This window comes from Coturnix japonica, chromosome Z (genome assembly GCF_054131305.1).
Source record: "Coturnix japonica strain WE chromosome Z, WE-NBRP24, whole genome shotgun sequence".
Classification (NCBI taxonomy): Eukaryota; Metazoa; Chordata; class Aves; order Galliformes; family Phasianidae; genus Coturnix; species Coturnix japonica.
This window is the reverse complement of record NC_140702.1, coordinates 64428986-64440112: the sequence shown is the minus strand read 5'-3', so window position 1 is coordinate 64440112 and position 11127 is coordinate 64428986. Positions and strand designations below refer to the sequence as shown.

The following is an 11127-nucleotide window of genomic DNA, read 5'->3' as shown; positions in this document are numbered from 1 at the left end:
AGAAAGCGTAGTCAGGAATGGGACAACGAGAAAGTCTTTGTAAATGAAGTACTTAGAGCATTAAAGTAGCCCAATTAATTAGTCCAACCAAGTGGTACTAGATGAGTTGCCCTTTGATTTTACCTTCTGAATTCATGCAGTCTCTCTGAAGGGCAATTGTACAAAAGGCATGAATGAGAACCAAAAATGGCACTGAAGTTGAGGCCATGGGAGATCAGGATTTTCAAGATGGAGTAGATCATTGTAGGAAAGGAATTGAATAGGAAGAGTTTGGTCCAAAAATCAAAGTCCTGCCTGAAGGATAAGTATATAGAAACATACGTACGTACATGAAGGTACACAAACATAAACAAAACAGTACTAAGGTTTGTAAATCTAAGAGTCTAAAGGTGCCAGAATGTTACCTTCAGCAAGGCAAACTCAAGAGGTAGTAGTAACAAAGTATTTTTGTGAGTCTCTAATTAACCTGAGTCGAATTCTGACAAAGAAAACATGCCTGGGAGACTAAAAGTTTAGACTGAGATCTTGATATAGCTGAAGTGGTTGAAATCCATTTGCTTCACTACAGTAAGAAATGTGTATAAGTGAAACTTCCAAAGGCTCTAAATGAAAGCCAGAGATTTTAAAAGCCAGCACCATTTCTGGGGCACCATTACAGGTAAGAGAGCCGCATTTGCAACAGGTGCTAATGCAGTTGGAGCCATGAAAACCAAACACATTTAGAAGGGATCTTTAGCTGGGCAACAAGAATGAATAAATAAATGAATGAATAAATAAATAAAGACATTTCAATGGAAACAGTTGAAAAACATAAAAAACCTCCCTTAGACTTAAAGATGAAAACACAGACACCCAAGCTAATCTTCTTAGATGAGTCTATTGGATAACACTGTCCTGTCAAAGTGTACTGGCCTTCACAAGAAAACTTAGTCCAACTTTAATAACACAAAAAACACCAAGATTACCTATCAGTTTTGCTTCTCATTGCATTCATAGTATCTGCATTTGTCCACATTCTGTTTTCCTTAAAGATCTGCAAGGTCCATGCCAAATGAGAGCAGACATTCATCTTAGTGACAGACTCTTTCACTAGGCTGTACATCTTCACAGAAGACTGATACACACTCGTGTCACAGACTTTCTGCAGATACTTGGTGCTACTAAAAGTGTATATAGTAAATGGCTACATTCATTGCACAGCCAAGTGTTATGCTTAAACCTGCCTGCTGCATAGGCAATCTACCCACCTGCCTTGGGGAACAGAGTAGTTCAGCTGAAAATAATAGCAAACTATCTCTCAAAAAAAAAAAAAAGGCAGATAGTTGCAGCATAACGTTTCTGCAGAAGGGAAAGCTTATGCTTCTAATATAGAAACATAATCCATACGCTGTCTTGCAGGCTGCTGCGCTCTCTAGAGGGAACTAATAGCAAAGGAAACTGTGTATTCTACATTTCCCCTCCCCTTCTCAGGCCATTAATGAATTCTCAGGTGACTACTGGAATAGTAAAAATATCACTGATGATGACGATGCAGTGTTTCAATAGGATGCAGGGGAAAATGGCTAAAAAGATGCTTAGAATCAACCCCCACCATTTTCTTTACTTATCACTAGCTCATTTAGCAGCTTTTATTTTCTTTCCCTTTTCTCTGATACATTTCTCTTCAACCTTCAACTTACAGTCTATGCTGATATCAAAAGAATCTAAATAACACAGAACAGGACCTGTAACTAATGAGCATATACATGAACACCGAAGTGGGTAATAAAGGAAGAATAAAATAATAGCTAGGGAGCAGTAGATAGGGGAAGGTATAACGGCAGTTATGAGAGCTCCAGGAGGCTTATTTCCTCAACTAGCCATATGCTCATTAATGAATGGCAGAAATAAGGTGTATTTAGTGAACATGCATAATATAAAGGGGTAGGAACATGAGATCAGTACTGCTAACTGCATTAAAAATGTTTTCCAAAAATAAACACAATCCTGAATATCATTAAAAGAAAAAAATAAAAAAATAAAAAATAAAGTGCACAGGACAGACATCTCCGTTTCTGGCTTCTTTTCATATTTTAAAAGAGAAAGCACTGACTGTCAAATGAAAATGGTGTTTTTACAGAATGTGAAGTATAAAAGATTTCACATAACATTAATTTTAACTTGGTCTCTTTAAGTTTTTAAATTCTGCAAATAGAACTAAAGTCTACTCTGTCCTTTTTACAAGAACACATAGCCAGGTAAACACACGGTAGGAACAGGTTTAACTGCAGTACTTACTTTTGCCTGGTAATGAGAAGTATGTTGACCCATGTCAGTTCATGAATACTTCCTGAAAAAGGAGGAGGAAATCCAGCATTTGAAAGAGTTTCACATATATATTAAAAAGAAAAAAAAAGAAAAAAAAAATCCAGAAAGAAAGAGGGGAGAAAAAGAATCCAAAGTAGAAAGCTAAACAAAGAAATAGCCTGCAAGGTTTACAGCTCTGACTGCAAAATATTCAGCCTGGCAGCTCCAGCAGAAATACAACTCTGTGTACTTGTACATGCTCTCCCCATTAGAGGAGGAGTCAGTTTTGCAACACTTATGTTCCTTGCTTGAGGCAAAACAGTGATTCTCTTCAGTGCAAGCTATGTTTGGAGTGTGACAGCTTTAAAGGTGAGAGGTGTACTCTGGAGCAGAGGAATGCATCAGCAGAAAAAGAATATTTTAAAGCATTGGCTGCGTATGCTACAGGTTGTTGTGGCTCCTTTGAAATGCTTATTGCCTGAATTTTTTTTATAACTAATAACTCTTTAACATAAATCATGTCTGTAATTCCCACTGTGCAACAGAAGTCCATGTTTTATAGTCTAGAATAGCAAAAAAATAAATAAATGAATTAATAAAAAATTACAACAGAATGAAAGGTATTGATTACACAGCAAAAAAGCTGACTAAATAGAAAAAAAATATATATTTTTGGTACTTTTGTTAGCTTTTTCTTCTGCTTTGAATGTAATTTCAGATCATGTAATGGTGTTTCAGATTTTACTAACATATTAAATTATTTACATGAACCGCTCCTTACCTGAAGGCATTTTTACATACTTTTATTAATGCTTTCATTGATCCATATTTTTATATTATCTGTATTCAAGTCAATGAATAGAAAATAAAATGCATGCATTTGTAGTGAAAAGCAAGAAGATTGAGCAAGAACATTCTTTTTCATAATGAAGCAAGACTTTGTGATGTGGGTATTTAGTTGTCATTATAGTCAAGTCTCTATGGTCGAGGTCAGAACTGGTTATATTTTATGACTAAATGGACATTGTGCAGAATATTTCAAACAATCAATAATCTTATAAACAGTTTCTTGGTGAGACAGGCAGGCTTTTTTGAGTAAGGAACATTTACCTTGCAATCTATTTACACAGAGATTATAGAACTTCAGCTTTTTTTCAGTGCAGAGGGACTAAACTAACAGCTGCAGAGAGGAAGTACCACTCTGCCCCCACTTGCTTTGCCCCTTTGTCTGCTGTGTTATCCACAGGAAGCCAGGTTAGGAGAGTTTAGAGAGCTAAAATGGTAGACTGTAATTCCTTTTTTTTACCTCCCATTATAAATTTCTGAACACACTCCCTCTGAGGTCAAACAAATGCTAGCAATATGGGAATGGAATGCATAGCTGGCAATAAAGTTTCAGTCGATGGTATCATAAAACTATGCCCTAAAATATCAGTGTGTTCAGCTAGCTGCAGTCAAACTCTTCCACTGACTTTTCTGAGCAAAAAAGGTAAATAGGGAATGTGTGTTTAGGAGGAGGTTGTATCCTCAGAAATGAGAAAAGGAATAGACAGTGGAACTTAATAGGTATTTCACAACGCAGAAGAAATGCATCACGCTATAGTTTTTTGTTTTGTTTTGTTTTGTTTTCTTTATGTCTGTATCTACTTGCTGCTGCTAAATAGAGGGAGATCAGATCAGGAAGAAGGTGAGAGAGAAAAGATCCTGCAGAGGGCAGATATTTTCAAAATGAAGGTGAATCAAGGAAGTACTGGTTCACATCATCACTGTCTTACTTTCTCTAAGAGGACTGTAATAATATTAAGGGTCTGCATGTATATATTTTCTCCTAACAAAAACAGGCTATATATGCCTAGAATCTGAGTGAAGGGAATAAGACAGAACACAAACTGAATCACCAATGGCTTAGTGAAAGACAAGATGAGGGACATCAGCTAATAACTATCCCTGAGATCTGTAACAAGGATAACTTTAGACATTTATACCTTCACAGTCTATTTTATAGGTAGCTGATGCAATGCAACCTTGGCAACTGCAGCAGGCAGTACAGTGTGAGACAGTTCTTAAATATTTCTTCAGCATTTTGAAGTAATTTTCTTCAGCTTTTAATAAGCGCCGGTGTGCCTGTTATACCACTAGCTACACTCAAGCCAGTCAGGCAAGCCTATACAAGCATACTTAGGCTCCTGTGGAATACTGCCAAGAACAGACAACTGTGATCCGTGCAGCGCTGGATTAAGGGGAATATTTAAGGTAGCAGTAAAATCTCAAAGGCACAACATGCAGGTCAGCCATGTACAAGATTATTTCAAACTAGGATAGGTGAAAAGGAAAGTTACCAAGATGAGGTAAAGGATCTAAAGTCTACCTATTACACGGTGACTAACATTACTTGGCTGGCTGAATCTGGCAAAATAAACGTTCACGTGGAAAAGGGTACAGGCACTTACATGCCCTTATGAAGATGGTGTATGCCTATCAATTCAGAAGTACGCGTTAGACCAGTCCAGTAGCTGCTTAAGCTGAAGAAAGATGCTGGAGCAAATAGAAACAGAGCACAAATATAAAACAAGGCAGGAAGGTAAAAGCCACCAGCACATGAAAAAAGGAGCTGACTTCCAACAGGGTAAAAAGAAGCATGGCTCTTTGAGAATAGAGTTTGGCAAGTCTGCGGAAGGCATTATGGGCTTGACTCATTCCTCATCACATAATGGTGGATCCACTTTAGAAATCTGGTTTATGCCAGGATTTTAAGCATTCTGCACAGTCAATGAAGAAAGATTATTACTTGACTGGGCTGGAAACCTAATAGCTTCATTCCCAGAGATGAATTTATTCATAAAAGATAGACTTGGAAACTTAAAATCAGCTGATAAATTCCAAACAGCTATCCTTACATTAACATCAACAGATCATCTGCGGAAAGGAGGGCTTAGAACAGAGCACAGGCCTAACTTCATTTTCACTACAATCACATTTGCACCACTGTAATCTCACCAGCCTTAGCATCACAGCTTGTATCAGCCTCCTCAAACTCAAATTCAGACTTCTCAAATGATCATAATTTCACTTCCTCTCAAAAAGAGTAAAACAGTGTTACAACAGTAACACTGGGATGAAGGTGGAAAAGGGGATGAAACTTGGAGGAGCCAATAAAAAGAAGCAACAAGGTTTTAGAAAGAAAAACACTAAAAGGAACTTTGCAGGCAGGCAGACTGAAAGAGTACATGAAAGGAGATGAGCAATCTGTGTTCTTGGTTGTTTTTCTTCACCCATAGCCTTTATTAAAAATGCTCTCAAGCTTTCCTCAATGAGAAACTGCCTGCATAGAGGTTACAGCTGTTTGTCCCTATCCTTCTTTTCTCCCTGCTCACTTCCTCCCAGAACTCAGGAGAGAGCAAACAGGACAAGCCTCAGCTTCTTAAATGTAGAGAAAAGAATAAAAGAAGTAAGAATTCAGAGAGCAACACTTGTTTGCTGCTGCCTTCTCTCCTTACCACAACTTCCTTTGAAGAAGCATCTGCCAAAACCCTCATGTGTCTTTTTAGAGAGACAAAATGTATTTGGTATGGCCATTTTCGAACAAAAGAAGATGTGGCAAGCGATATGACCCCTCACTCATTCTCACATGACCTCAACAGTCCTGCCCCTTTACTGGTAATGTACACACCAGAATAGCAGCACCTAGGAGCAGAATGTCTTTAGCCCACAGTACTGATCGTTCTGGAAGAGATGTAGCTCATGCTACCTCAGAAAGGCCCATGAGAATGGCTGAGATCTGAAGATGTGCCTTCTCATTTACCAAAAATAAGCTCTTCCCTGCTTCTAAATTTTTGGTCTCAGACAAAAAGCACTTGGAACTGCTTTATTTTCAAGATTGCTCATAACACATTTCCAGCCTTTACATGTGTGCATCTTTCTCAGCATCCTTTGCTGTTCTCAAAGACACAATCGCTTTGGTGACCGCAGGTCTTGTGCTCCTCTCACCAGTGCCCAGACCAGACTGCAGTTAGGGCACCTCATTTTTGCACTCCTGTTATCTGTGCAGCTACACAGCAGGAGTCCCAGCACTAGTAGTTACTGATATGATGTACAGTGATTTTACAGGGCTCTGACTGGAGAGACTTCACTGCAACCTTCCAGTACTTGAGGGGAGATTATAAGCAGGGAGGGGAGTGACTTTTAACATGGTTTGATAGTGATAGGACAAAGAGGAATTACTTTAAAAAGGGGAGAATTGCAATACATGTCAGAGGGACGTTCTTTATGCAGAAAGTGGTGAGGTGCTGGCACTGCTGCCCAGAGAACAGTGGTGCTCCATCCCTGGAGGCACTTAAGGCTGGGTTGGATGTGGCCCTGGTCAGCCTGAGCTGGTGGGAACTTAAGATCCCTTCCAACCCAAGACATGCTGTTATGCTGTGATTCTATTAATAATGTGTTTCACGAGAAAAGATAGCAGAGCTTGGGATATGTGAATATTTCACCAGCTATAAAAACTGCCTTCTTTACCCTCAGGCATGCTGGTGATCTTTACATCACTGTGTAGTGGATGATTAAAGAACGGGCCCTCACTCAGTATGACCTTTGTGTCATAGGCACACTGGAGGCCCAGCAGGGGTTCAGCTATGGGGAGCCCAGCGGGTGTGCCTAACTGTGACAAAGCAGCAGCTCACATGGACCAGGTAGGACTTCCTGGTCTGAGCAATACACATTGCAGGGGTAAACCTGACATGTGACTGAGACAAGTAGGACTTTTGCCAGAAGTGAGGTAACTTCTAATCTTCTATGAAAGTTGTCCTTTAACTACCAGCTAACAAAATATTCAGTCTGCTGCATGTGCGCATGCCTTCAGCCAGTGTGACTCCTTATCTGTGTTGGTGTATTAGGTTTATCTCGTGAGGTTCTTGTGGGAAGGAGAGCAGGGGGGTGCTACAGGGGTGGCAGAGCAGAGCCCAGCACTGCCCCATGTCAGATCAGAACTGGCTCCAGCTGCTCCAAGGGGGACTAAGGGCTGGCAGACTGAGTGATAAGTGACATTGTGGTTGCCCTGGGAGAGCAGACTAAAGGAAGGAAAAGACTGCTGTGCAATAGCAGCTGGGAGAGAGGAGTGAGAAAATGAGAGAAAAGAAACCCTGCAGCAACCAAGGTCAGAGCAGAAGAAGGGCAAGAGGTGTTCCAGGTACAGAGCAGAAGTCCCCCAGTGCCCAGAAGAGGCCCATGGTGCACAACATACAGCAGATCTCCACATGCAACCAATGGAGCAGCAGTGCAGTAGTGGATGAGGCCTGAAGGAGGCTGCAGCCCATGGAAATCCAGTGCAGGAGCAGACCCAGACCAGAGCTGCAATCCATGGGGAGGAGCCCTTGGTGGGACTGAGGGGCTGGGGGAGCAGTGCTGGAGCACACCTGAAGGATGGCCCCTGTGGTGTAGAGCTGTGCTGGGGCAGTGTTTGAAGAGCTGCAGCCTGTGGGAAGCCCAGGAAGACCAGTTCAGAAGGGACCCATGTTAAGCAGGGGCAGAGTGATCATGGGGGAGCAGCAGCTGGTGACCACAGTCCCCATTCCCCATTTCTCTGCGCTGCTTGGGGGTAGCAGGTGGAAGAGGGTAGACAAGGGAAAGGTGTTTTTTGCTTGCTTTTAGGTCTCACCGCTCTGCTCAGTTAGTAACAGCCAATAAATTGCATTAATGCTGAGTGTGTTTTGCTTGTGAAGTTAATTGAGTTAATCTGAACTCATGAGCCTTTCTTTTATCATATTTTCTTGATGTATCCTTTTAAGGAGGGGGAGTAAAAAAGCAGTATGGTGGAGCGTAGCTGCCCATAGTTTTGAAATGACCATGGTTGGTATATTGGAGAAAACTGGGCTGCTACTAGGTTAGGTGCAGTGAGAAGACTCTAACTATGATGAAAAAAGCAAAAACTCATATAAAGCCTGAATAAATTCTAGTTCTTCTGATTTTACTGGAGTTGCTTCCATATGTTTATTTTTCTTTTGAAATTGTTACTCATTTATATATCTGTCTTATTTATATAAAAATATTCCTATAATCACTGACAGCTGTTACATACAAATCACTCTTGTGATGTTCAGTATACATACAAAATATTCTCCTGAATGTTGATTCAGATAAAATGCCCTTTTATTCTTGAATGGGATTGATGTACCATGTGGCAGTTTGCTATTTCATAAAGCCATGCTTGATCACTTAATTGCTTCCTAAAGAAATTCTTGAAATTTTCTATTTCTTTTGGCTATGGACTTATAAAAAACCCATACCTCTCCTGGATGCTTTCTCTAAGTATCTCATTCTCATCTCATTCTCTTGCAGTCTTCACATAGTTTAATTATGGTTATTATTAGAACAGTTATGGAACACAGATCTGGAAAGAACAGATCTCATCCTTTATCTGTATTTTATTTCATCATTTTTTCTTTCTTTCTTTCTTTCTTTCTTTCTTTCTTTCTTTCTTTCTTTCTTTCTTTCTTTCTTTCTTTCTTTCTTTCTTTCTTTCTTTCTTTCTTTCTTTCTTTCTTTCCTTCTTTCTTTCTTTCTTTCTTTCTTATTTTTTTTTTATTTGTATCAAAAACTCTCATTTCTTACAAACTTAGAAACAGAAGAGAGAAATGAACTTTTTATGCAGTTTGATTGTGACAATTCAAGGCGAAATGGTGTCAAACTGAAAAAAGGAGATTCAGGTTAGATGCTATCAGGAAATTCTTTACTCAGAGGGTAGTGAGGCACAGTCATAGGCTGTCCAGAGAAGCTGTGGTGTAAGGAGAAATAAGTTCAGCAGAGTTGCTATCCTGGACTTCAAGAAAGGGAAGTGGATGAATCGATGTATTTAATGCCTTTTTTTTTTTTTTTTTCACCCTCAGCTTCTAATGTTAATGAGATGGCCTGCTTCATCTTGGCCTGCTTGGACCTCCCAGCTGGAGGACCATGACTGGGGGATCAGTGATTTTCCATTTGTGGTTAGTGAAATCATAAGGGAACAGTTGGATCAGCTCACTCAACATTCAGAAGTCCATGGGACTTGATCATATTCAATCCAGAGTGCTGAAAGAATTAGATCCCTCTCAATGATATACTAAAGGCCATGGGAGACTGGGGAGGAAGCTAGCCAATTTTATGCCAGTCTACAAAAAGGGCATGAGAAAAGATCCAGGAAACTGCAGACCTGTTAGTCTAACCTCAGTCCCTCAGAACTTATGGAAATATCCTGAGGGATACAGAAAGCCAATGAAAGAACAAAGCTATTATCAGGCTTAGTCAACTTAGGGTCATCCAGGGAAAAGTCCTACCTTAGAAATTTGATCTCATTCAATAAGGTCACCTGTTTGGTGGATAAAGGGAAGACAGAAGACAACATATTTCTGGATTTCAGAATGGCCTTTGATACTGTTATTCACAGCATCCTTCTGCACAAATTCTCTACCTGTGAGATAAACAGGTTCACACTGATCTGGGTGGTGACTTGTCTCAATAGCAGAGCTCAAAGCATTGTAGTAAATGGGGCTACATCTGGCTGATGGCCAGTCAGTAGCTGTGTTCCCTGGAGCTCAGTTCTATTACCAGTCCTGTTCAATTTGTTTATCAATGACCTGGACGTGGAATGCATTCTCAGTAAGTTTCCAAAAGTCACTGAACTGTGAGGTGTGGCTGATTCTCTGTAGGCTGAGATCATTCAGAAGGGTCTAGATAGACTAGTGCTTTGGGCAATTAGCAATGGCATATATATATACAAAAAGGGTGTTAAGGTCCTTGCAGGAGTTTCATGAGAGCAACAAAGCCGGTAAAAGTTCTGGTAGGCACATCTTGTGAATAGAAGCTTAGGATACAAGGGGTGTCTAGTCAGGAGAAAAGGAGGCTGAGAAGCCTCATTGCCCTCCATAACTTCCTGAAGAGGGATCCACAGAGAGGAGCTGCACTCTGCTCCTGGGAATGAATAACAGGATGGAATGGCACTTAGCTCAGCCTGTTCCAGGGGAGGTTCAGACGGGAAATCAGGGAAGACATCTTTATTGTGAGGGTGGTCAAATGCCTGTCAGAGTTCAGGAGGCATTTGGATAATGCCCTCAATAATATACTTTAACCTTTGATTAGTCCTGAAGTGGTCAGGCAGTTGGACTTGATAGTCTTTCTAGATGTCATCCAACTCATCATTATTACTGATACAAAAAGTCTATCTAAATTTCTAAACCATAAAGCACTGCCACAAAACTGTACATTCAGTTAACACAGTGTATCTACTGGAATCTCATGTTGTCTGAAAAGATGAATAGGAAAAGAGGCATTAGTAAAAACAGGCTTTCAAAGATGTGTCTCCTACTTATTTATGATTTCTGCTAAATTCATTCATTCTCCTGAAGTGTTCTAAGAAATGGTCTCATCCAGTATTATAGGGCAGACAGCTTTTTAGAAGACAATAAACACAAAGAACACTCAATTTCTAACTTATGTGATTCTCTTAACAACACTAGTGGAAAGAATGAATTTAATGTATTACCTTTTTATCTATTTATTTATTTTTCCATTAATTTTTAACTTCTGTTTTAAAATGCATAAGTACTAGAACTGTCTTGAATCATTTGCTCCCTAAATCTATGCTAAATTATTGAAGTGGATGAAGAAATGAATTCATGGCATACGTAATACTTGGAGGCAGATCTAAATAATGATAATGACATTCCTCTAAAATCTGTTTGATTATGAACTTGGCCTAATACACTTAGCAGTCCCATTCTGTTGATGACCATCAGTTTAAGCCCTGTGAAGAGCAGTGCCTCCTGAGTATGTTTAAATTCATACAGTTATAGAATCATAGAATGACTTAGGTTGGAA

The 11127-nt window shown here is 39.8% G+C and overlaps 1 long non-coding RNA gene across 4 annotated transcripts in view; it reads right to left on the bottom strand.

The window, feature by feature from the left end:
• Positions 1-504: 504 nt before the first annotated feature.
• Positions 505-11127, bottom strand: part of LOC146754151 (uncharacterized) — a 72428-nt gene continuing 61805 nt past the window's right edge. For all 4 annotated transcript variants that reach the window (XR_014939738.1, XR_014939735.1, XR_014939739.1 and 1 more), the window contains one exon: positions 505-2329. This is a non-coding gene — a long non-coding RNA (uncharacterized LOC146754151). The remainder of the gene's footprint in view (positions 2330-11127) is intronic.